Here is a 27,170-nt window from a genome sequence, read left to right as displayed (position 1 = left end):
AGCAAATGGTAGGCCAGGAAGTCTAGGAAGCAGAGAAGAGTGGGGTACCTAACCCAATGTGGAAGGAATGACAGGAAGTGCAAGGGAAGTGTCCTGAGGAGGTGATGCCCTCGCTGAACCTTGAAGAAGAATTAGGAGTTAAGAAGGAAGAAAACTTGTATTCACCATTGTCTACAAAGTACAGGTGCCTCACACATGGTTTTCCATGAAATCCTTTTAACCACCCTAGTGATAGGGGACTTAAGAGTTGGAAAATTTTAGTTTAAGGTAAAAAGTTATAAGCCTAGCAAGTAACGTGTATGTTAAAGCTTTTGTTTCAGAAACTACAGATAGATAAGGCCCATTCTGGCTCCCAGAAAAACAGCTGACCTCCTGAGGCACTGCTAAAGATTACCGCCTGGGGACAAGTGGGGGCATCCGGCCTTTGTGTTCCAGGGAGAGACAGACGGAGACAGACGACCACCTGCCCCTGCGAACAGCTAGCTGCCCAGGACAGGAATGTTGCAGTTTCTTTCACCTAAACCTCCCTGAATTTCAAAACCCCTCACTGCACCTTGTTTATTCCCTGCTATAAAAACCTTGGCCTGGAAAGAAAAGACAAGATGGTCTGTTCGGGTATGAACCCACCATCTTCTCAGATTGCCGGCCATCTGAATCAAGCGCCCATAAATATTCAATTGCTGTCATTGCTTATTAGGTTTGGTAGTGACAGGCAGCCCGAACACCGGTGTCTTTTCCAGTTTCACTAGGAAACACTATTAGGTTCTTCTATTTCTAGGTAAGGAAACTGAGGCTTAAAGAAAATATATAACTTCAGTCAACCTGTAAATGGCCGTCTTGGGATTCCAAGTTTATGCTCATAACCACTGCAGCCTGCCGTTTCTTATGTTAAACTTTTATTTTTGCTCCCCAAGTCCACCATTCTTATCTCTACAAAACTTACAGACAGCCTCACTACACACAGGGACTGGCAAACCAGCCACTATAGTTTGTCTCACCAGTGTTCTGCGGGCCACTGTGGAAGGCTGCAGGACATCAAGTGTTTGAGACAGAAGCCTGTGGCTCAGGCACCTCTCTCTTCCATAATGTCTGGCATTCAACACATGGACCACATCCTTCCGTCCTTCGTTAAACCATGCATCCTTTGCTAATTGGTACATTCATTTGTAATGAGGTCAAGTATTTTTCTTTCCTTGGTGAATAGCTAGCTGGTCAAAGATTCTTTCAGAGGAAGGACCACTGCTGATAGGGGAATGTCTGAGCAACCATCCCTGGATAGGTTAGGCCATAAGGGGCATACATATGAGCTGATGGCAAAGCGTCAAAAAGGGGGCTTCAGAAATTTGTGCAAGACAAAGAGAATGTATATAGTTGCTCCTAAGATGGTGGTGGAGAAAATGGAAGGGAAAGTGAGGGGAAGTGTAGGTGTGAGAAGGGCAAGAGAAACACATGGTGTGATGTAATTTTTCCATGATCCTCAACTTCCCTGCTAAATCTCTTGTCACCCTAAATGCTTAGTGAGATTACTGGATTTCTTGTGAAAGCCAGTGAGAGAGCAGCTTCGTTTTTGCAGAAGCCCAAGCAAAGAGGGTGCCAAAAGACTAGCCATAGTTCCCAGCCAGACAACCAAGAGGCAGAACGTCTTTGAGGTGTGTGTTTGATCCATCACAATATTTTCTTCCTATTGTCATTGTTGTTTTTAATCTGTATGAATTTGACAACATTGTAAATTCAGCAGATCTCACTTTTAAAAACATAGAGTTTCAGCTTTTCTTCAAAAAGAATAGCAACGTGACAACTCTGGGTCCAGAATACCATGGGGAAACAACTGACAAAAGTTGGATAAAGCTGCGCAGTTATATGGGGCACACACACTCCAGTTGCCCCAGTCCCCACCACTCTCTATCACTTATATAACGAAGTGAACCTAACCATTTTCCCTCATTTACATTATCTATCTGGCCCCATTAGGCTTTTGAGTTTGTGATCCCCTGCTATAAGGATAAGAAAGTATCACAAGTCCCCTGGTGGTAAGAATTGGGGTTGCAGCCAATTTCTTCTTGAAGACAAGGGTTGTTGAGTCATGCTTTGTCTCTACAGCTATAGAAAAGCCCAAGAACTTTCAATGATTAGTCATTAAATAGGTACTTTAAGTATATTGAATCTTCTAATCCTCACAAAAACATTGGTAGGTAAATACCACAATTATCTACATTAAAAAAAAAAGAATATAAGGCTCAATTTCTTACTCTTTCTCTTCTCTTTCTAACACCCTTATATTCAAAAGTTGGTATGTTTGATGGTGTCCCAGAGGCTTCTTACCCTGTCCTCATTTATTTCTTTTTTGGATACTTCTTTCCTCTTGCTGTTCTGATTGGATGTCTTTTTCTTCCTTACGTTCCAAATCATTGATTTGATTCTCAGCCCCATCCCCTCCACGGTTGGTTCCCTATCAATTTTTCTTTATTTCACTTAGTGTAACCTTCATTTGTGCCTGGGTATTTTTTATGCTGTTGAAGTACCCAATGAGTTCTTTGAGCATCCTAATAACCAGTGTTTTGAACTCTGCATCTGAGAGATTTCTTATCTCCATTTTGTTTAGTTCTTTTTCTGGATTTTTGTTCTGCTTTGATTCCCTGTCTTAGCAGTGTGGCCTATTGTAGAAAAGTGCACCCATAACTTGGATGGGGTGGAGCCTTAGGTAATCTTATTTGAAAAAATAATGAAAGAAAACTTCCCTAATTTGGTGAAGGAAATAGACATACAAGTCCAGGAAGCACAGAGATTCCCAAACAAGATGACACAAAGAAGACCACACAAAGACACATCACAATGAAAATGTCAAAGTTTAAAGATAAAGAGAAGATCTTAAAAGCATCAAGAGAAAAGCAGAGAGTTATCTACAAAGGAGTTCCCATAAGACTGTCAGCTGATTTCTCAAAAGAAACTTTGCAGGCTAGAAAGGACTGGCAAGAAGTATTCAAAGTGATAAAAAGCAAGGACCTACAACCTAGATTACTCCAACCAGCAAAGCTATCATTGAGAATCAAAGGGCAGATAAAGTGCTTTCCAGACAAGATAAAGCTAAAGGAGTTCATCATCACCAAGCCATTGTTATATGAGATGTTATAGGAACTTACTTAAGAAAAAGATCAACACTATGAGCATTAAAATGGCAATAAATTCACAACTATCAACAATTGAATCTAAAAGACAAACTAAGCAAGCAAGCAAGCATAACACAAACAGAATCATAAATACAGATATCATTTGGAGGGTTATCATTTGGAAGGGGGGAGGGGGACAATAGTGGAAAAGGTGCAGGAATTAAGAAGTGCAAATTGGTAGGTACAGAATAGACAGAGGAATTTTAAGAACAGTATAGGAAATGAAGTGGCCAAAGAACTTATATGTATGACCCACGGACATGAACTAAGGGAGGGATTGGTGGAGGGAGGCAAGGTGTAAAAATTGGGACAACTGTAGTAGCATAATCAATAAAATATATTTTAAAAAATCTAAGACTTAAAAAGGTTAAGTAACTTGGCCAAATACAGTCTCCTGTAGATGAGAATTGGGATATGGATCTGGAACTCCAAGGATTCCACTCTGTCCTCTATCTCAGCCCTTCTCTGAACTGTGAGATCCACTGTGTCTTTTGTGTTCCCCCCACACAGCACCCAAAGTAATCACTTACTGGATAGACAGTGGTGCCCTATACTGAGGCAGCTGGTGGTAAACAGTGCAGAATGTTCTGGTCACGCTCAAGTCCTTTGGCTCTGAGCCAACTGGCGTTAGCAATTCAGCAAATGCTGGTACTCTCTCCAGGGGCTCTGCCCTTTTAGCCTATGGCATGTGCCTCTGCACCCGTGTTTTTCCATAACATATGCTATAGTTCGGCTAATGGTGGGCAGGTGGACAGACGGAGGACGTAGAGATTTGGGAGGGGTGGCCAGGGGGACCAGCAAGGTCTCAGCTTTGATAACAATACTGAGGAACAATGGTTGGGCAAAATGAAAGAAAGAAAAAGAAAGATCAGAGAGAGGGGACAGACCACTAGATAAGAATAGGGGCAACATAAAAAAGAGAGGAGCAGAAAATAAGAAAAAGGAGAAAGGAAGAGAAGTGTGTATAAGTAACTGACAGTCACTGCAAATAATACAAAACCCTCCACTGGGGAGACAAAAAAGGGCATGTAAGAGAGGCAAAGAGCTTCTCCCCTGGTCTCAGGCCCTTTCTTCTGGTGTCTTCCCATCAAGGGCCTGTGTGAACACTTTCCTTACCTCACTGAGCATAGCCAACCTCCAAGGGCATTCTGTTCGTCTTCGTAGCCCAGGACTGGATATGCCTTCACTTCTTTGTCTCTTTGTTACAAGAGTAAAATTTTAATTTTTTTAAAGGAACTTTACTTAGAACCAAGAAGAAAAAGAAATATATGAAAGTATGGAACAGTGGCTAAACATGCCACTAAAACATTCTAAGCTTAAGATAGCGAAATCTAATATGCAAGGTTACTGATTCAACCTGAATTCTACCTTTCATTCATTTAATGGATATTTATTGATTGCTTGTTATGTGTTATGTATTGTTCTGTGCTGGGTATAAATCAGTGAGCGAGACAAGGGAGTCCCTGCCCAGACTCTTTCTCCTGTCGTATTTTGGTCAGGCATCTTCTAGGACCAATTCGGTGTATCTCCTTCTGCCTGCTCTTGCTTGGAATAATTTGTTCGCAAGTAACTGAAACCCAATTCAAACCAGCTTAAGCAAAATAGGGAATTTATTGCCTGATATATCTAAAATAATGGCTTCAGGTGTGGCTAGATCCAGGACCTCAATGCTTTTCTTAAGGAGTCTTCTCTTTCTCCCTCTCAGTTCTCACCTCTTTCCAGCTTCATTTTCAGAGGGGCATTCCTCATTGGGTGGCAAAATGGTTGCTGTCAACCCTACACCTACTGTGTCCTTACAGTGTCTGTCCCCAAGAGAAAAACACCTTTTTTAATAATTCTGATAAAAATCCAGTGGGGATTTCTGATTGTGCTGGTTAGGTCATATCATCATCCCTGAATGAAACCAATTTCAGTTCCAATTTTCCTAAATTAAACAGACAGTGGCAGTCACAAACAGGAAGCCACAAACAACAGTCATTTCACAACAGGTATCCTCACAGATATCCTTGTTTTCTCAATTAATTAGGGTCAAAGAATCAGATGTCATCGAGCAACATATTTGGAAATCAAAGGAGAGAGTGTGTATTCTTAAACAAGACTGGGTTTAAGGACCCACCCCATGAAGAATAAGCTCACTGACCCAGCTCTAATTTTACTTTCTCAACTTTTCAACGTCTCCTCAGTTGACCTTGAGGTGTCTTCCTCATCTCCTAAGGAGCACTGCGTAGTAATTTAGCTACAGCAGGCACTCCAAGAGGATTGGCTGCATTGCCCTGGTGAATGCGTGGCAGCGGGCAGGGTTGAGAGGAGAGGAGAGGAGAGGAGGGAGAGGAAAGGACAGATGAAGGGAGCAGGAGAGGAGAAGGCCACCAGGAAGAGACAGGGAAGGGAGAAAGAAAGAAACAGAAGGAGAAAGGGAGTGCAATGCAGTGTTCAGAGACTGTACCCTGAAGTGAAATATCCTGACATTCGAATCCCACACTGCTATTATCTGGAGAACATGGACAAGACTTCAAAGACTCTAGGCCTTAATTTCATCATAGTATAATGAGCGTAGCAGTACTTTTCTTACTGGAGTCTTAAAAAATTATGTGTAATAATGGTTGTAAAGCTCTTTAGTTCAGTCAGTTCCTGGTACGTGACATTCATTTAATGATAACTTCTAACATTATCCTTATTTTATGTCCAATATTACTGTGTGGGGGTGGGGTTATAAGGGGGGGCAAAGGGAGGCCCCCCCACAGCCTCAGATGCCTCTCAGAGGCCATGAACGGCTCTCTGAAGAGGTTCAAAATATGTTCTGGAAAAAAAAGTCTGCAACCAAAAAACTCAGACCATTTCTAGAACACAGTCCAAACCAAACCTTCTTGAAGGTCATAACGTGTTCTGGGGTTTCATTCCACTATTTTTCACTTATACAGTCCTCAGCCCTGCCAGGGCTGAGCAAGGATTTGAGCTCAATGTAGCCAAATACCACAAGGGGGAAAAAGCCCAAGCCCTTTGCCCTGAATGTATTTCCAACCCAACAGAGAACTGACAGCCCTGGAAAGCTCCAAGCAGTCTGTGGCCCCAGTAGCCAACCCCTCTTCTTAGTAGCTTCACAGCATTATCCTGTGGGCCTTGGGGTGTGGGCCACAGCCCCCAGCTTCCTCTGTTACCTCCATGGCCACATATGCAGAAATGGCTGCTGGCAGGCCTTAAGTTCTGGCGACCCAACCATAGGCTTGGTGAGAAAGGAAGTCTGCCAGAAGTGGGATAAACTGACTGATTTTTCCAGAAAGTATCTTCCCTCCAGTAAGGTCAACGTTGAATATAGTCACAGAGCTGGTCAATGCCCACTTTCTTTATGGAAAAGAATTCCCCAATATTCAGTACACTGAGAGTTTATTAATTTGCTTCTTGCAAAAATATGGGGGAAGGGAAGTATGGAAGATAAGATGTGATGGGTTCATTTAAGAAACTGAGTGAGACAACTGCTCAAGAAAGAGGGGAGGGAGAGGAGAAGGAGAATAAGGGAAGAAAGCAAGGAAAGGAGGTAGAGAGAGATTAGATTGACCAGAATGCTGATATCTGTTGAGGTGAAATGAAACACAGTGTGTGGTCTTTTAACACTTCGTGCTTTCCAGTGATCCCCATGGATTTTGCTGGAAATGTGGAGAGTACTTGTAGGAAGAATAGGTTCTAGAAAACAGACTTTCTGCACTTAAGATGAAAGGAGGAACAGATGACCTGAAATACAGGGATCTCTTATTAGTATGGGTAACAGCCATTGATTCTGCCAAAGTTTATATCACTGGTAAAACAGTGTCTGTGTGTGTGTGTGTGTGTGTGTGTGTGTTAGGGGGGGGGAGAATTTTTTTTTTGAAGTCTACCACTTACTGGCTGTGGGACTTTGGGAAAGCTATTTAACCTCACTTTGCTCATCTGAAAAGTGGGCATAAACTAGAATGACCACATACGTATGTAATGTACATGGTGTCAGGAACATCATAATCATTCAATAAATAACTGTAACAATAAAACCATCATTAACAATATTATTCTCAAAGAGGTCTAGAACTCCAAAAATGTTACAGACCACTGATCTGGATAGTTGCCAAGGCCAATTCCAGTTCTAATAGTCTGTGTCCGTTCCTACCCCAAGTTCCCTACCTGCTCTCAGACCAATGTCCTTCCCAGTACTGAAGAAGAGGTAGAAGACAAAAACTGCATGCTTTTCCCCTCTCTAGTTTTCCTCTTTGCACCTCTTTCTTCAATACCTACATACATATATACACACCCCTGACCAAGTGCAGTGATTGCAAAAATCATTTATTCCATGTCTGTGCTGAGTGCTGAGATAAAACAACGGAGAAGGCCCCTACAGTGAGGCAGGATCAGGACAAGAGCATAATAGTCATGGTCCATAGAAGGGATTCTGTCACCTGAAGGGCTTGGGAAAACACAGCTTACAGGTATATACACTCCAAAATTGAAAGCAGGTTCCAGAACACTCATACCTGTGCACTCAGAAGTATTCCAGAACACAGAATACTTGTACACTCATGTTTCTAGGAGCATTATGCACAATAGCCAAGAGGTAGAAGCAACCTAAGTGACTTGAAGGATGATGAATGAATAAACACAATGTCACACACACACACACAGAGGAATATTATTCAGCCTTTAAAAGGAAGGAAATTCCGATACAGGTTATAACACGGTTGAAACTTGAGGACATTATGCTAAGTGAAATAAACTAGTCAGAAAAATATAAACATTGCATGATGCCACTTAAATGAGGTACTTAGAGTAATCAAAGTTATAGAGACAGAGAATAGAATGGTGGTAGCCAGGGGCTTGGGGTAGAAGGAAGAAGTTGTTTAATGTGTACAGAGTGTAAGTGTTCCAAGATGAAAGTAGTTCTGGAGGTTGGTTATACGACAGTGTGAATGTATGAGTACTTATCCTACTGGGCTGTACACTTACGAATGGTTAAGGTGGTATATTTTATGTTATGCATGCATTTTACCATATTTTTAAAAGGAAAAACAAAACACAGAGCACTGGACTCCATCCTCAAAGCTCTGAGTGGGACCAAGAATTTGCATGGAAAACAAGTTCCTGAGAGTTACTGATGCTCTGAGTTGGGGACCACACTGAGAACCAATGGTCTAAGGATCAGAAGTGTTACCCCAGGCAACACTACAGCCACCCCTGGAAGCTGGTATCTTAGAACCGGGACCCACTATAGTGGAACTGCCGTCAAAGTCCTATGGGATTCTAGTCTGGATGCTGGGTTGGTCCCCTGGTTCCTGAGACACTAGGTAAGAAAGAATAGAGACAGCTAGCTATCATTTCTAATACAACTGCTTCTCTTGGCACTTAGCCTGGAAGCCCTTTGTGAGCAGGGGCTATCTTAATCTTCCCTAGACCATCAGGTTTTTACACAGTAGAGGCTAATCAATATTCATTGATTCAATCAGAGGTCAGTAGTTGCAAACTGGACCACAAAAAGCAAATGCACTCAATAAATATTTATGGCACACCAACTTGGCACTTCTAGGCAATTTCAAATGGATCTAACCCTAGCTATTATTTATTATTACCGCTACAAGGCATAAAGACCTAGAGCACTGCTTAGCCATGAATGTAATTTTCCTCCCATTATCCTGTTTACCAAAGTGCTATTCCAGTCTTCACTGTCTTATTCCAGGTTCCTAGCCCTCTTCTCCTCTTTGGGTAAATGACTTTTGCTAATACAGTTTAAAGATTATGGTGAAATTTCTCAACCCCCTACCCCACTCCCACAACTACAAATATACTCATCTCTCTAAATATTCTTGTCTTCTTCCCTCCTATTCTAAAAGGAGAAATGTCCATGAAGGTTAATGCTCCCACCTGTCCTTTGTTTAACCTGCCTTTGGTCTACTCAGGTACTTATACCCATCAACCATGCCCCTCTTCCTCCTAACTCCTGAGCCTCTCTTTCTCTCCTCTGATTCCCTCACCTCAAAAAATAAACCCATTCTTTTAAAAACAAGCAAATGAGCCAACAAAATGCCCCCCTCTCTACCCTCCATCTGTATGTGGTTCCTACTCTAACCCTCTCTTTCCCTTCCCAGGCAAGTTCTTGGAAATCTAGGCCACCCCTTGCTGATTTCATTTCCTCCTCTCCTCACCCACAGCAGTCTGGCTTCCAGCCACCTCTCCACTCTCTCTGTTGTTGTCAAGGTCATGTTGACCTCTGTAGTTAGAGATCCAATGGTAGTTCCATATGCCTCACTCTACTTGACCTTCCTAATGAATGCATTTGGCAGTCCTCCTTGCAATTTCCCCTTCCATTGACTCTAGCCCTATTTTCAACTGTCTCCCACATACTTCTGTGGGTCGTCCCATGATCACTTCAAATTCTGTGTCCAAACTGAACTTTTTGCCTTTTCTTCCAAACTGAACTACCCTCTTCCATTTCTTATTCTTGACAAAGGCACCAGTATTCATCAGCTCACCCAAACCAGAAACTTGGAATTCATTCTCAATTTTTCTTTCTTTGTTCTCCATATTTGATTGTTCACTGAATTATGTTCACTCCCTTAACAGCGTTGGGATTCATCTGTGTCACTTCACTGTTGCTGCCTTTTTTAAAGGATATTACAACACTCATCTGAATTATTTCGATGGTCTCCTAAGTGGTGGAAACATCTCCAGTCACTCAACAACAATCTGCCTGGGAGTAGACAGCATAGTGGTTAAGGCAACAGACAGCCTCTGTTCAAACTTAGGCTGAGCCCTTTCTTACCTGTGTGATACTGAGCGAGTGATTTGTCTTCTCTGTGCCTCAGTTTCCTCAACTGTAAAGTGGAGAGGATAATAATGGCAACCTTCTTTTTAGGGTTTTTGTGATATCAAAGGATTTTCAAGTGCTTAAAATAGAGCCTGGCAAGGAATACATGTTCATTAGTTTTTAGTTATTATTATTATTATTATTATTTACTGCTGCCAGAGTGAACTTTTAAATATTAAAAGTAGTCAAGTCACTCCCTCAATCTGAAATGAATTGATTCTACAACATGGAAGACAAGGTCCTCTATGTTATGTTCCCTGCCTGCCCTTTCATCTCCACCTCGCATGGGTCCCGCTGCACCCAAATTTACACTCCAGTCTTAGACTGCAAACCCTGCACTCTAAAATCCCGGAACTCTACATTATTTCCCTGTGCCTGGTGTGTGCTAATGCTTCTTACGTAGCACAAAACTCCTATTCGCTCCTCACATCCCTTATGTCATCTGTGAAATCAGGTTATTTTCTACCACTTTCAATTTTTAAAAAAATCACTGATTCCTATATATTACTTGCATATCATGAATATGCTTACATGTAATATACATACATTATGCTGCCTTGTACTTGCATATCTGCATGTCTGTCTTTCCTCGTAGAAGGTAAGTTCTTAAAGACAGAAACTATCTTATTTATCTCCAAGTAGAAAGACCTGGCATATAATGTGCCCTTACAATATTGGCATTTTCCATTCCTGTGTGCTTCATAATTTACAAAGTATTTATAGCAGATTGTCTCCAAAGATCACCATAATAAATGTCTTTCCTCATTGCGTGTGCATACTGCTTCGTCTGCGAATGTTTCCTCCCCTCTTGAATTTAAGTTGTCTTTGTCTCTGCTTTGATCAAAATAATATGGTACAGGTCACTTTTTGGAACCTTCAAGCCTAGAACTTAAGAGAACTGGCAGCTTCAGCTTTACCCCTTTTAAAACCAGCCCAACCACTCTGAGACCATCAAGCTGCAAAGGAGCAAGGGCTATCTATGAACAAGCACGGGAGACTGGCTCCTCCCCACCTGCATCACTGCCACCATGCAAGGGAAACCCCGGCATGTTCAGAGCCAGTCTGCTCCCTCCTTTAGGCAGGTTAACTGGCTGTCCTGATTCACCTGGAAACTTTACAATTTTAGCACTGAAAGTCCCATATCCCAGGAATCCCCTCAGTCCCGGGAAAACTGGGACAGCTCGTCACCCTGACTTTTAATCTGCTCTCCTGGATCTCTGTTGCCCACAGAGGCCTCTAGGTTGGAAAGAGACATTTATTACCTCCAAGACCAGTTTCCTCATAATCCAAAGAATCACTCTCTATTCTAGTTCCCATCTCTAATCATGCCTAGCCACATGGTTCAGTAGAGCTTGCCAAAGGTTATACAATGAACCCAACTAATACAATGAAGACTATTCCAAAGTTATGTAACAGAAACTCCCTCTAATTATTCAATTCCCAGTGAAATGAAAGCCCGAAAGTTAAACCCCAAACGAAGTCCCTTTTTAAAGCTCAAAGTACAAAAGTTAAATACATAAAATCAAAAATCCTCTCTGCTCCAATTTCTGTCTTTTCTCAGTCTCAGCCAGATGGCATTTGGGTTCCTTCCACATCTCCTGCACTATCTTCCTCAAGAATTAACAAAGCTTCTCTACCTCCTCAGGTGTACAACTTCAGCTCTGCCACTCACCCCCCACGGCACACACACATAAAACTTCCACAGCAAATCTGAGCACTGCAGCTCAGTGGTGTCCCCAGCAGCCACCACGCAGGTAATGTGGACCTACAATGTTGTTGTCAGCCAGGATCCATCACAGAGACAGGGTGCAACCTAGGAGAATGGTGTTGAAAGAAAAAAAAGGGGCCAAGGCATGAACTTAAAAGGTAGTTCTTTCATGCAACTCAAGGAGAGATGAAAGGAATTATGCCAAGGGTCTTGTCTTAGTTTGTGACTCTAATTTCTATGTCCAGGTAAGGGGATTTAATTTATTTCCTATTGTTGGAGGTCCATAAAATTTTTCCTTATATTAGAACTCATTTCTGTGAAACTCTGTTGCCTATAGTCAGCGAACCTTGACTAAAACACCATTCTTAAGCAATTACTTATTAGGGAAAGTACTTTTTTTCTACACCAAAGATCACATCTATTTGGTTCCCTGAATTATCATCTTACACAGATCGAAGAAGCTATCAATAAAGCACACATTAAGTATGATCTGAAAATGAGTTCTGAGGATGTAACTGAGTAGATAAGATTGAGCAAAATTTTTAAAATTTTAATGATTAAATTGCATTTTTTCTCATTTATCAACTTTTTAAAACATTAATGCTGTGGGATCTATAACCGCATTTCTATTTTAGGAGGAAGCTTCCACAGACATGTGTTGTGGCATGATTTAAGATTTTTGAAATCCCAGGGTGCTCAGAAATATACCTACTCAGAAATACAGTACTTATTATGGTTTGCCACCCGCAAACAGGTGAAGTAGGTGAATATACAACAGACGGATCAAGGGATATTCGGTGTCTTTTTAAAATAAAAGAAGGCCCTAGATGTTTCCAGGATGATCGAGAAGAGGGAATCTTCATACTCAAGTGAGGGTGGAAAAGTTGGATCTTATAGCCAGGATGCTTGTCCCCCAAATTCACTACCCCCATGAACATCTCTCGTTAAGAACAACGGGCACTAAGGAACTGGAGAGGGGCACTTCTCCCCCATTTCACTTTCTGACCCAAGTGTGGACACATGAGCCTTTTCTTCATAGTCTGTACCACAGCTCTAGACCAACCAGAATGTTTAAACAAGACCTTTCTAATGATTCAGGAATAATGAAAGAAAGGAAATGCAGATGTAGGCTGAAGTTCTTCCTATCCCTTTGTTCTAGAAGAAATTCCTTTCAACCACCTGCTTCAGCCCCTCCATCACCAATACTGTGGCCTAGGAAAGTCCAGAAACTTGCCAGGACCCCACAGCCTCAGGTCCTTTCTTCCTCCAGTGTCTTCTTCACAGATGCTGCTTCTGCCTTTACACTGAATCAGATGATACACAGAAATCTGCATCTATTTCATTCCTAGAAGAGCGCTGTGCACAGACGCACACTGACATACACACACGATACAGCAGCACACAAACTGGACTTCTAAAGATTCTACATAGGAGCCCAGGGGCAGGGAGGGCTTATGTCACATACCAAGCAAGTGGAAAATCTCTTCTTGAATGCTTGTCATCCCAAAGCCCCCTACCATATTGGAGCCAGCAGGCACCTCTCTCTCTCACCCTTCTCCATGGCAATGCCCAGTCTCCTCCACTCCTCTCCCACCTTCCTTCTTGTGGTCTTTCAACCCTTTGTCCCCACGGGAGCCACAGGATAAGTTCCTTTTCTTGCCTTATGCATAACATTTTAGAAACCATCTTTTGCTATTTAAACATACCCTGGGGATCTCACTTTCTACCCTTAGAAATTTGTCAAAGAATTTCTTCCACACGGGTACAGTGCATTCCTAAGGGTCATTCTGCTGAACAACACTTTGTCTGCCTATCTACAAAAATTAAACCCAGAGAATAACACAAAATTAGAGAATCCACTTCACTCAAATTACTTGCCTTCAACGGCCATAGACCTGATTCTTTCCAAACTTCAGGCGTGCCTTGATGTGGTGGGCATTACTGCCATCCAGTGGCACAAGTACCTGGATGTTCAGACCCAAGGGACCACACCCAGGGAATAAGAAGTTTAGGGCCTATTTTTTAGTGTCTGGTTTTGTATCTGAGGATCCATCTATTATTCACTTGATTGACTCTGGAAATCTCCTTTTTGAGAAAACCATGCCTTCTCAAGTGGACATGATTTTATCAGCGCTTGGTATTCACAGCATCAGGGCCACCTTTGTGGGCATGTGACCCGTGCCTTCCTACAAAGCCCCATGCTCAGAAGGGCCCCATGCTTGGTCTAATTGTCTGTAGCCACTATCTCAAAATTCTTAATTGTCATTGAACAAAGGCCCTCTCCCCTACATTTTCATTTCCCACTGGGTCCCACCTACGATGTAGCTGGTTTTGCCCAATAGTTATATAAGAGGTACACACAGAAAGAACAGGAGGTGGGTCTTTTCCTTCCAATGGCCTTAGAAACAGTGATAGAAATGATCTGAGTAATCATTACATACAAAGCTTCTTCATCAGAGGAGAAAATGGAATCCCAGAGATACCACTTGGGAAGTAAATGGCCCCAGGTCTCACATCTCATTGGTGGGAGGACCATTGCTTTGCACAACTCCAGGGGGCATCAGCCTTATTATCTTAGAGCTGCAGAAGTCACCACCTACCCTATTTCCTATGTGAATAGTGGTCCCTAGAGATGTGTCACACAATGACTCAGAACTCCGTCTCCAAACCAGCATACTCTCCCCCTCTTACCACCCTAGTACCGGAGCACATCTCACCTTCCAAACCTTTTGTTGCCTTTTCTGGGTGCACTTAAGAACTTGCACTTGGGCAAGGAAAAGGCAATATTGTAAAAGGACCTCTCTAGGAACAGGCACCCAGAGAACTGGGGAGGATTCTAAATGATGGAAGAAACCAGAAATGCATAAAGAAAAGGAGGCTCAGAGAATATTTTTGTTATAAATAAAATTTCATAATGCTGGCAGGGAGATGAAAACACTAGAAAGGCAAAGCTGGAGTGGGTGGCTGACAGCTGTAGGCAGCTGGAGTAAAGAGACAGAATAGGGAGACCATCAATGCACAGGAGTGGGAAAAGGACCTGGAAATAATGAACATAAAACCCTACTGAGGAGGGAGGTGACACAATTAGAGACACATAATGGGCCAATAACACTGTTACTTAGTGCCTTTGTCCCCTGCTAAAGGAGTTTTAATTTGCTACTAACAATTTTGATGTGCTAACATGTGCTGCCAAGGAACAAAACATACTGTTCAAATCCCAAGGTCATTTGAGCCAGGTTTTGAGGTTTCTCCAAAGAGGGCATATCTGAGTCCACCTCTGGCAAGAGGTTTGATTGAGGCAAGACTTGCCTCAGAGAATAATCCTCCTGCATTCATGTGTAGTCATTGTCTGGCCCCCGTGGATGCCTCTGGTGTTTGGGAATTCTCTTTCTGTTGGGAGATTAAAAGAAGATTGTTTAAATTTACAAACTACAACCCAGATTAAAGCTCAGCCCCAGGGGGTAGTAGCAGATGGGAAATATGAATTTAGTGAAAAAGCATCTGAACATTTGGAGTAAATTTGAAAACAGAACCATCTGTTAAATAATCGGATCCAGTAGACTCCACACATTGTACCACCAGCTGCTGTCAAATAGGAGATTATGAAACCTTGTAATAAATGCTCCACTAAGCCTGTTTTCTTGTTTCAGGGTTAACTTGGGGCAGAGCTGCAAAGCTGTAAGGATGAGATTCTGGAGTCCTTTTATGTAAGCATTTCTCCCAGGTGTATGTATGTCTTCATTTCAATTCAGACATCCACTGTGGATGTAGACGTGACTTCAAGCCCTATGTGTGAAGTTGGAAGAGAGGCGTAAGAAGGGAGTTCCACAGCTCCTCTGCTCCTTCTTTAGTGTAAGTTCTGACATCCTCTCCCATCTCCCCTGGTGTTTCTCCAGTCGTCTTCCACCCTCTACTCTTCCATGGCCCAACACAGTGGGTTAGTCTCAGAAATGACATGGCAAGAGAAATAATGGCCAGGATTGAAATGGAGGTAAGGATCAAGGCTTTTTTCTTTACTTCTGGTTTTGCCCACAGAAATGAAGGGGAATTATTAAGGCAGAGAAGTAGTCAATAATAATCCCAATAAAAAGGCAAGAGGGAACATTCTTCCCATTTCTAGCCCACAACTTCTCTTCTTTCTTTGGTCCATGTCCAGCTCCCAAAACTCTTGTTCTGAATAGGTCTTGCTCACTTTGATGACTGAACTATTCTGGGTGTGGCCAAAGAAGAGGTCTCTGTTAATTGCAGTCTCCCAAGAGAACTCCAACCTATAAGAATCTGGAGCAAAGTGTTTGATTCAAGGGCATCCTTATATCTGGTCAAAACCTGGGAGTTCTTCTCACCTCCTCCTTCTCTTATTACCCACATCTAATCCACCAGTAGGCCCTTTGGTTTCTGTCCTCAAAATGTTTCCAAACTTCTCTCCACACCCTCTTCCCCTCCTGCCTGGTTGACTGCCTCCTAACTGGTCTTAGCCTGCCCACATTTGCCCCACTTCAGTCCTATATCAAGCCAGTAGCAACAGGGGTCTTTGAGAAACTTAACTCAAATGATATTGTCCTCCTGCATCAAATCCTCCAATGGCTTCTACTGTACCTGGAATAAAGTCAAACTCCACTACGTCCCATAGGATCTGGTCTGCACAATATGATCACTTCAGCTTCTTTTATCCTCAGTCTTCCTCTCACTCAAACACTACAGAGCCACCAGCCTTTCCTCCTGGCTGTTGTCACAGCTTTCTCCTTCTTGCTATGACCACCTATGTAAAGTAGCTGCCCCTTCCTGCTCCCCAGCTCCACTCTCTGCTCAGCATCTGTACTGTTTCCTTCACAGTACTGAACACAACCTGGAATCAGGTAGCTTATTTATCTGGTTGTTTGTTTGTTTATCACCTGTCTTTCCTCACTAGAATACAACCTCATTAAAGCCTGGGAATGTCTCTGAACTGTGTTCACTCCTGTGCTCTGGCCAGTGTTTAAACGCTTGTGAAAGTACCAAATTTCTGGCTGGAGATGCCACAAAGAGATTTAGGACTGAGGACACTTAATACATTCTCTCTTTCAATGCCTTTCAAGTTCAGTGATTTCAGAGCCTCATTTGAAAACTTGGGCCGATATATTGCATGTGTTCAACAGTCACATTCATGGTTATCAGTGGAAATGATGTGCATGGATGATACACATTCCATGTAGAGCCCATTTTCCCTGCTGGCATGTAGTTATAATCATGGCAAATGCTTGTGTTTGAGAAATGCCCAACCATTTCAAAGTGCATCCTCCCCACAATTTCCTTCACCCTTTCACCATAGCCCTCTGAAGTTTCACCACTGGGGAAACTGAGGCTTGGTGACATTAGCTGACTTTTCACAAGGGTTCAGAGACAGGTAGGGAGCTTCTGCCCAAGTCTCCTGCTTTCCCACTCAGCCAGGCTGCCTCTCATTATCTCATTTGATGCTCACAAAACTCCTGAGAGGTCAGAAGGGCAAGAGCACAATCCCTGTAACATTCCAGTGAAGACTTCACATCACACATATGGATGCCAACCCCAGCTGGAGAACCCCGTTCTGCACAGACCAAACTGGCAAACAGGATTATAAGGGTTTGTGTAATTCCACACAAGCATCAGGGTAAGCTCTGCCAAGTGGCTGCCCTGTGTGCAGCACAGGCAAAAGATGAACCCATGCTTTCTCCAGCACCACCTACCTACCCCAGTGCCTATGTCACAACCTTCAGGGCCTCTCTGGTTCCTCTCTCTCCTTTACCACCACCCACCCACCTACCTACTAAGTCACCATGTAGGCTGGGTTCTCTCTCCCACCCACCATCATCTTCTCTCTTGCACCACTATTCATTCTTTAGCTGTAAGCCCGTCTGACTGGATTCAAATCTCTGCTCTACACTTACTCAGTGATATGTAACCTTGGCAAGTTATCTCATTTCTCTATGCCTCAGTTTCCTAACCAGTAAAATAAAGATAATAAGAACTCATCTCACAGCAGTATTATGAGGACAAAATCTTCTGGTGTCTATAAAGCACTCAGAATAAGACACAGAGGAAGTGCTACGGAGCAGTGAGCTGTGATTATTATTATTAGTTTTTCTGGGTCCTTATTAATACTCCTCTGGATTCTCATTTTTAATCTACTAATGAGACCCCTAATTTCTGTCTTGCCCACTGTTTCCACTCACCACAGAGCTTCCTAACTATAAAATGGGCCATTTCACTCCTTGGTTTACAACCCTTGATGGCTTTGTGCTGGTATTTTGATGAAATTAAATGTCATCCACAAGGTCATGATCTGGCCCCTTCATCCTCCTTCCACCTCACCTTATGCCACCTCTGCTTTGCTCATTTGGTTACAGCTTTACTGGCCTTGTGCCAAGTTCTAGAACACACTCAATTCTTTTATATACCAGGCCATTTGCACATGCTGTTCCTGCTGTCTCAAACTCTCTCCCCTTTGTTCTTCATATCCTTCCAGTCTCAACTCCGAGCAGCCTTTCCTGTCCACCTTATTTGAGAGAAGGCACTCACAACCATTATTTTCTGACTTGGTCCTCAAGTTATTTCTTAAAAGCACTCATCACACTTCCTAATTATGGCATATATTTGTTTCTTTGCTTATTGTTTCTCTTTTCTCTTTCCACAAAATGAAAGTGTCATTAAGCCAGTGACCATATCTGTCTTAGCATAGCAGCAGAACTCAGAACAATACTCAGAACATGGGAGATTCTCCACAAATATTTTTGGTGAGTGTGGAATCTATATGATTATGAACCAAACAATATTTTCTGCCGCTGCTGGATAGATGGTTTGAATGCTAGCCCCAGAACTGCTATAGACACTCAAAAGTGTTTGAGCCTGTAGACATGACCTAAAGGAATGACCGCATGTGATTCCAGCTAACACTCTTACTAATCCCACAAGTGTTATTTCTCTTGTAGTTTTGACCAGAGCTCCTATTTTAGAAAGCTAAGTAACCAGGGCAAGTTTTAAAGATGCTTTAAGTAACCAGCTTTGAAAAGTTCATTATTGCTTGATGCTAAACACACACACACACACACATCCACACATGCACACTTTTTAATGAATAAAAAGTAAAGCTTCCCTTAGGAAGAAACAAAAAGAGAGAGTTGAGAGTTATAGACATATAAAGGGACCAAAATAATTAAAATGTCACCCATGAGTTTCACTAAAGAGAAATTAAAGGGGATTTCATTAAATTTCTCTACATTTTAAAGGAAAAGGAAATGAGGCCCATTAAAATTGATTGGGTTACTCAAAGGTGAAGCTGTGGCAGTTTGTGCACACGTGTGTGCATGTGTGCGTGGTGGGAGGCGGGGAGGTAGGAAAACTGTTAAGCCCAGCAAAACCCCATCAGACAGTGGTATGGCCCTGCTGACTAGCACTTTGAAGACTTCCTGTAAGTTTGTAACTACAGAAAAGAGCCAGTAAGTTGAATGAATTCCTTGCTTCCTTGTTTCTTTGTTTCCTTCCTTCCTTCTTACCTTCCTTCCACAAATTTTGATTGACTTTCCCCTATATGCCCAGTACTGCCCTAGGCACTGTTAAATCAAAGACGATGAATACCTAGTCTTTACACTCAAGAGACCCACATATCTGTACAGAAGACAGAGATGTAGAAAAGTAACAAGCCCAAAACATCTCAGCTACAAAAGGAGGTACAAACCACAGTGACTGGGTGATGACTTTTATTTAGGGGTAGCTAGACTACAGGATTGGGGTAAGGGAGGCTTCTCCATGGCAGTAACAACTACGCTGGGCTTTGAAGATTCCATGGGATCTTGGTGCATGGTCAAGTGAGGACAGGTATGCCTGGCAGAGGCAAGAGTCAGGTTGGAGATCCTACATTGCCGTCTTGGATCCTTCAGCTCCATCATATTTGTTTACCCACTCGTGTAGGAGGCTAGCCTTGCCCAGGCCTGGCACTGGGAGGGAAACAAATGCCCTTTGACAGTTAAAATATGCTAAGAAAACACAAAACAGAAATGGCTTTACGTTGGAAAGAAAGTAAGCAAGTGAAAAACAAAAATCAATCAATCAATCAGAGTAGCAGAGAGTTAAAAGGGACTTTAGGGTTCTCCAAACCCTTTGTTGTCCAGACGAGAGGGGGGATTGACTAAGAGAAGGAAATTCAGGGACTCTCCCTGAATCACACTGCCCCTCCTGACCACCCCTTCTCTCCGGGCTCTGCAAAATCAGCGCACATCTCTGCAGGAGGAGAAAAGTGCACAGTCTCCACCGCAAGGGAGTAAGTTCAAGGCTTCACTGCTTCCTTGCTGGGTGACTCCGAGCAAGCCACTTCTCTTCTGTGAATCCCAGTTTTCTCATTTGTAAAATGAGAGTGAGGATGTTACCCACCCACTTTGCAAGACTGTGTGAGCATAGCAGGTAGCAGCGTGTGTAAGGCCACACTTGCACTTGATAGGTCTTGTTAAAAAAAAAAAAATCTGTACTCACAAACGCAAAGCAGCAACCAGGAGTGAGGGCCGCCACAAGTAGCCGACAAACCAGGGTTGTCCCCCTCAAACGCTGGAAGATTTAACACCCAGAATGCCCTGCGAGAAGTGCTTGTCCGGCCCCTCAGCCCACGCATGCGCCTCCTGCAGACGCAGATGTGCGGTGGTCCAGTGGTCATGCTGCCCTGCCCTGGAAACGCATCTGCCCAGGATCACAGAGATGTCAGGGGAAGCCGCTCTGACTCGGTCTCAGGCGCAACCTGACACTGGAGTTTTCTTTCACCAGCCAGAGGAAACATGTGGGATGAATTAATGGAGGCAACTGATGAAAGCAACTGCAGACAACTTCAGTGGGCTCCCAGACGATGGTGCGGGGGTGGGCCTTGGGAGACATCCAGGCTGTCCCTGCCCCCAAAGGGTTGCCCCTCAGCCAGCCCTCAAGCTTAGGGATGTGCGATTTGAGCCCAAGTGGTCAGGCTCATGACTTAGGTGCTGAGAAAGAGGGATAACAGTGAGCAAGACAGACACAGCACCTCATGGGAAGAGCAGCTTCACTTTTGCAAGTCAGGAATACTATGGAGCCAGGCCAAAAGGAATATCGAAAGCCCTACAGTTCATCCTTATAGTCTGGGCAAAGCTGATCTGGGAGACTGTGTACCTGTGGCTTTAAAGGCTCCATTACACTTGGAAACACTTCTTTTCTTTTCCACCTACGCTGGCCCACAGTCTTTGTCTTTGTCTCCACAAGTGAAACAGTAGCTTCTTTCCAGGCACACATTCCCCAGGGGTAATAAAACTGCAAACGAGTGGATCCAAAAACTATGGTATATTTACACAATGGAATTCTACGCAGCAGAGAGAAAGAAGGAGCTTATACCCTTTGCAACAGCATGGATGAAACTGGAGAGCATTATGCTAAGTGAAATAAGCCAGGAAGTGAGGGACAAATACCATATGATCTCACCTTTAACTGGAACATAAGCAATAGAAGGAAAAAGCAAACAAAATATAACCAGAGACATTGAAGTTAAGAACAATGTAACAATAGCAAGGGCGGGGGTGGGGGGTGGGGGCGGGGACAGTGGGTAGAGGGGATTACAGGAACTACTATAAAGGACACATGAACAAATCCAAGGGGGAGGGTGGAGAGGGGGGAGGGAAGTGGGTTCACCTGGGGTGGGGTGAAGGGATGGGGGAAAAGGCATACAACTGTAATTAAATAACAATAAATAAATTTAAAAAAAAAAAAACAAAAACTGGGTACTGGATTTGCTAATGCTCCTTCCCTCTCCTATCCGCCAAAGTGTCCTCTCTTCCACTGGCTGCCCTGACCCAGGGTCGGTTCTCCGTGGAGGCATTTCAAGTCTTGGCAGGTAATGTCCGATTTGAAAAGTACGGTCTGCACCAACAGGTGTCGCCAGGTGCTCACACCTGCCTGATGCGGGACATCCCTTCCTTTCGAGGGATGTGGTGCAAGGGACTGGTTAAGGGGAGAGGAAGATGAGAAACAGGGTGCCAAGTATCTAACAAGGTACTTGAAATGGAAACAAGGAGGGGTGCTGGTAGAGGTTTCTTCTAACTGGAGACTGCTGTCTCAAATCAGCCTGGCAGACAGCCACAGCTAGGGTGTTTGTGACATCCTGCTGCTCTGGGCCAAGTGAAATGAATTTCTCTCCTCCGTGGGGAGAAATGTTTATCTAATACAGGCTGAAAGGGGGAAGGTGGGAAGTTAAAAGGAAGGTTAAATACAACCGGCACTGAAGCGGAGTCTTGGATAACCTTTGGAAATTCCACTGTGATTATTACCTCTGCTCCCATCTGAGTTCCACACCTCTCTTCCCTGCCAGGGCATGCTCCTAGCATTTTCCTGGCTCCACCAGGTTCCCTCTGCAGGCGATGCTTCACAGCGAGGCTGTCTTCATGGTCTTGTCTCTGTGATGGATGGCCGCCATCATCCATCCTCCCCTAGGAGTCTGCACATCTGGGCGCACTTAATCAGCTTGTGAGATCAGAATGGGGAAAGGAACACCAGGGCCACTGCCAGCTAAGGGACACTGAGAGGTGGAGCATGAAAGCATCGGTCCCGTTTTATATGAGTTCTAAGAAGGGGCAGTCGTAGAGTGGAATAAGTTCTCCCTGACACAGCCTTCATGAGACCCTGGCCACTGTAAATGGCATATTTTCAGTCACATAGAGATTCCTTTCTTCCTTTCTTTTCTTTTAATTGTTGAAAATATGCATAACATGGAATTCACCATTTGAACCACTTTTAAGTGTATGCAGTTCAGTGGCATGAGGTACATTCACATGGTTGTGCAGCCATCACCACCACCCCTCTCCAGAAGTTTTCCATTTTCCCAAACTGAAATTTTATACCCATTCAATTCTCTCTGCTCTTTGTCTTCCCAGCCCCTGGACACCACTACGCTAACTTCTGTCTCTACAAATTCGACTCCTGTAGGAACCTCATGCAAGTAGAATCATACAATATTTGTTCTGCTGTGTGTGTGGCTTATTAAATTTAACATTACTATTAACATAGTCTTCCAGGTTCATCCATGGTGTCACACGTATCAGATCTTCCCTCCTTTGTAGGGCTGGATAATATTCCACTGTATGTATAGGCCACATTTTGTTTATCCGTGCATTGGATGACAGAAATTAGGTTGTTTCCACCTTTTGGCTATGAATATGGGTGTACAAATATCTCTACAAGACCCTAATTTCAATCATTTTGGTTATATACCCAGAAATGGAGTTACCGGATTGTATGGCAATTATAAGTTAACATTTTTGAGGGGGTGCCCTACTGTTTTCCACAGCAGCCACACTATTTTATATTCCACCAGCAGTGCACAAGGGTTCCTATTTCTGCACAGACTCGCCGTACCTGCCATTTTCTGCTTTGTTGTATTTTATTTTGTTTTTCATAATAGGGTTTTCTTTCTTTTGATTTTTCTTCCAAATGGGCAATTTATATTTTCCAAGGTGAAGAATTTCCAGTTCACTTCCTTTGATCATCAGCCGGGGGCGGTTATCTCACCAATGATATTCTTCTAAATGATGTGAACACCACAGTCCCTGAAAGTCAGAATTCTCGACTGAAGTATTTTTCCAGAGTTCAGAAATTTTAGGAAATCTGTGCTCTCTCTATGGAAAATCCTGTAAGTGATGGCCCTTTCCATTCTTGCTGAAGAAAATTTACTCTGCTTCAGGAGGAGGCAAGTAAGGCATAAGAATAAGTAACGTGGAGAAGAAGAAATGCAAGCTGTAGGCATAGGTCTCTGGGAACTTGACTCCTCCTGTGCCGTTGCTGCGTGGCTTTGTGCCCTGGGCAGCCACTGAACTCTCCCCACCTCACTTACCCCGTGTGAAAGTGAAAAGTCATGTTTTGTTGCAGGAGTGATGTTATATTTATACTAAACTTTCTCCATACAATATATACATAGACATATGTGCAATATATACCTACAAATGCATGTGTGTGTACTCACATGCAACCACAAATACAAACGCTTTTTTCCATAAATGCCCAAATTTGATCAATTCGGATATACTGGTTTTTTTACCAGCAATCATTTTTGTGATTTGGCGTCTCCCTTCTTCTCTCCCTGACCCTTACAACCTTTACCCCCTCTACCAGTGTAGCCCATGTGAACCATCTAGTATGCATCTTTCCACCATGTTCTCCATGCTTATATGATCATATAATAACTGCATGTTCATATTGTATATGAAAGTCGTGGAAGTCCTTATAAAAATGGGATGTCATACATGCTTTTCTGCATTTGAGCTTTGTCACTCAACATTTCCTCATGGAGTTCCCTCCAAATCGAGCGGCAAGCTCTAAGTAAATCTCTGTAATGGCTTAATCTGTGGTTTCACTGTGTTGTAATTAACTCAACCACCCCCCTCTTGATGAGCATTGGTTTTCCTGTGCTCCACCCGGCAGCTTGAGCACCACTCATGGATTGTGACTCAGCCGCTCAACACCTTCCAGAGGCGCCTTTCTCACTCAAAGTGAAATCCAACAGCCTGGCATGGCCTGTGAGGCCCTAAATGATCCCTTCACTCTCACTGCCCCAACCATCCTCTGCCTCCCTCTTTCTGCTCCAGCCACCTGGCCTTGTTGCTACTCCTCAAACCCATCATGCTCGCTCCCACCTCTGGGCCTTTGAACTTGTCATCCTCTCGGATCTTAGTACATTTTTCACAGATATCTACATAGCTCACTTCTCCAGGACTTTCTCTCAAGGCTCTATCTGTAGCTTCCCAGTCTAAATAAGCAATCCCCTGCCCCTTGGCCTTCGCTATCTCCCTTGCTTGCTTAATTTGTCCTATCCTCTTCCCATTAGAGTATAGACTCTACCGGGCAGGCATCTAGCTGTTTTTGCTTAACTCTATATTCCCAGTATCTATAGTAGTGTCTGGCACTTAGGAAGGTTCGATAAATATTTATTGACTGGAACAAGGAAGATAGGAATAAATGAGCAAACAAATACATAAAGCAATGTGGGATGTGGGCCATTATGGGACACAGAAAAGCATCTAATCAGAACCAGAGTGGAGACCATTTTCATGACCCTATCAAACTAAAGTTTCACCAAATTCCTAGTGAGGAGGAATTGGACGTAACATAGGAGTTACACTGTTTGAGACTTAGGTATTAATCATAGATACACACTTAACTACTCCTTGAACTATCGAGAGCTCATTCTGTGGGATAGACCAGCCAGTGTTGTCTTTGTTAACTCCAGACTCAACCCCCTCTGGTCCCATTGCAGAGAGCTCTGTGCCCAGTAGGTTATAAATAACAAACATGTGACAGTGCAGCACAGCAGCTGAGAGCACTGGCTCTGGAGTCTGGCTCCCTGGGTTCAAATCTCACTCTGCCCATTAACTCTGTGTGAGCTCAGACAAGCTACTTGACCTCTCTGTGCCTCAGCTTTCTATGTGTCAAATGGAAATAAGAAGAGTTCTGACATCAAAAGGTTTTTGCTGCATGGGACAAATAAGTTAACAGATATAAAACATTTAGAACAGAACTTGGCTCATAGCAAGCGCTCATGTCATAAGGATTAAAGAGGTTGAACACAAACTCTGGATACAGACTGCCTGGGATCAAACCCAGGCACTGCTATTTACTAGCTGTGTGAACTTGGGCAAGTCACGTAACCTCTTCTATTCAGTTCCATCAACTGTACAATGGGGGTAATCATAGTCTCTCCTCCCAAGAGTGTTGTGAGAATTAAATGTGTTTTTATATATAGAACCTAAAATTACATCTGACCCACACTAAATGCCGTATGTCATGTAGATATTGTCATCGTCGTTATCATTGTCATCGTCATTATTATCATTATATGTGTAGCTAGATTCCGAGTTACAGAGAAGAGAGAGCAGATAAAAAGCATCTTTTGTGCAAGATCATTTAAGCAACACCTATCCTTTCCCAGGCCTGCCACACATCACACAGGCAATTCTTTTCCCAGCAAACTTGTACCTGGTATAGACCCTAAACCACCACCCCTCTTTTTTCTCTTCGTCTGTGGAATCAGTCAGTTCTTCTGTGTTTCCAGAGAACCTTGTCTTTGTCCTTAATTCCCCTTCCCTGGCTGTAGGAACTGCAGGTGGCCCCACCTCTGAGGTTTCCACAGCTGTGACCGTTTCTCACCAGAAGCTATGAGGACCAGCAGAGGTAGAAACCAGAATGTGTCACCACAGGGCCAGAAGCAAAGGACAGAGGTAGAAACTGAATAGCTAGCTGTTAGCCTCTCCACCGCTTTCTCTGTAGAATGGGGTTAATAACCATACTGACCCCATGGAGTCACTGCGGGGATTGAAGGAGAGAAAGGATGGAAAAAGTTAGCCCAGCACCTGGCATACAGTGAGAAATGATGGATGAGTACAAGTATGCTTGGGGCACTAGAGGAACACAGAACATGAGCTTTGCAAGGGTCAGAAATAGCAAAAGAGGTGTGGGGATGGCAGTAAACTGTGTTATCTGCTTCTCCTTTTCAGGGAGGATTGTCCTTGCCTGCTCCATGGAGGCAGTCTTGGCCATGTGACCTTTGTCAATGAAATGCAAACGAGAGTGATGTGTTCCCTTTGGGTAGCAGCTTTAAGGGTCAGTGCATGGTATGACATACACTTTTCCCTGCCTCAGCCACCATGGAGCATTTCTGAGATGGAGACTTCATCACACTGGAGAGCTGAACTACTGTAATGAACAGAGTCCTTTTGTTGGCTTGCAATGCACATGTAACATACCTGAAAAACAAATTTTGCTTTAATCCACTAACATATCGAATGGTCAGTTGCTGCAGTCTGAAAGCATCTTGATGTTACTGGGATCTGAAATCAAGGAGGAGAATGTCAAAAGATGAATCTGCTGGGTGGGTGGGAGTCAAATCAGAGTGCTAGTGTGCTAAGGTGCTCAAGCTTTGTCCTGAAAATCAACGAGGAGATGCTTTAGACAAGCCCTCCTGCCCTTGATGGGCTCATAGTCCCATAACACATTCTTTGCATGGTGCCTAGTGCAGGTGCACATAATAATAACCACTTCTAAAATCCTCAGTGCTAAAAGATAAACTCACAACACTTTCATCTGGCAATCAAAACTACATATTAATGGCCCTATTTACCCCACTTCTTAGCAACATGGATTGCCCACTGTAGCCACAATGGGCTGCTTTACTGCCTACAGAGCATGTTTTGGCAATCCTATTTTTCAACCTTTGTTCACATCTTTCTCTCCCACGTGTATTGATCTTCTTCTCTCCCCAATTCATCAAAGTCCCAGTGGAAAGTCACAGACCACTGGGGAATTGGAGCTCTGGTCCTGGTTAGTTTAATGGAACTCATAAGAATTCTATTACTAACTTTTGAAAAATTCTCTTAGCCACTCTGGTTCTCATGAGTAAAATGAAGAGCATTGGACTAGACACTCTCAAAGTGCTTTTCAGCTATAACACTTAGGATTTTACATTCCA

The 27,170-nt window shown here is 43.3% G+C and overlaps 1 long non-coding RNA gene across 1 annotated transcript in view; it reads right to left on the bottom strand.

Moving 5' to 3' along the window:
• LOC123478619 (uncharacterized) overlaps positions 1-20,262 on the bottom strand; it is a 76,990-nt gene extending 56,728 nt beyond the window's left edge. The window contains exon 1 of the long non-coding RNA XR_008426563.1: positions 20,180-20,262. This is a non-coding gene — a long non-coding RNA (uncharacterized lncRNA). The remainder of the gene's footprint in view (positions 1-20,179) is intronic.
• Between the last annotated feature and the right edge of the window lie 6,908 nt (positions 20,263-27,170).

Source organism: Desmodus rotundus, chromosome 3 (assembly GCF_022682495.2).
Source record: "Desmodus rotundus isolate HL8 chromosome 3, HLdesRot8A.1, whole genome shotgun sequence".
Taxonomy (NCBI): Eukaryota; Metazoa; Chordata; class Mammalia; order Chiroptera; family Phyllostomidae; genus Desmodus; species Desmodus rotundus.
The sequence above is the reverse complement of the archived record's forward strand: the minus strand, read 5'-3'. Positions and strand labels throughout refer to the sequence as shown.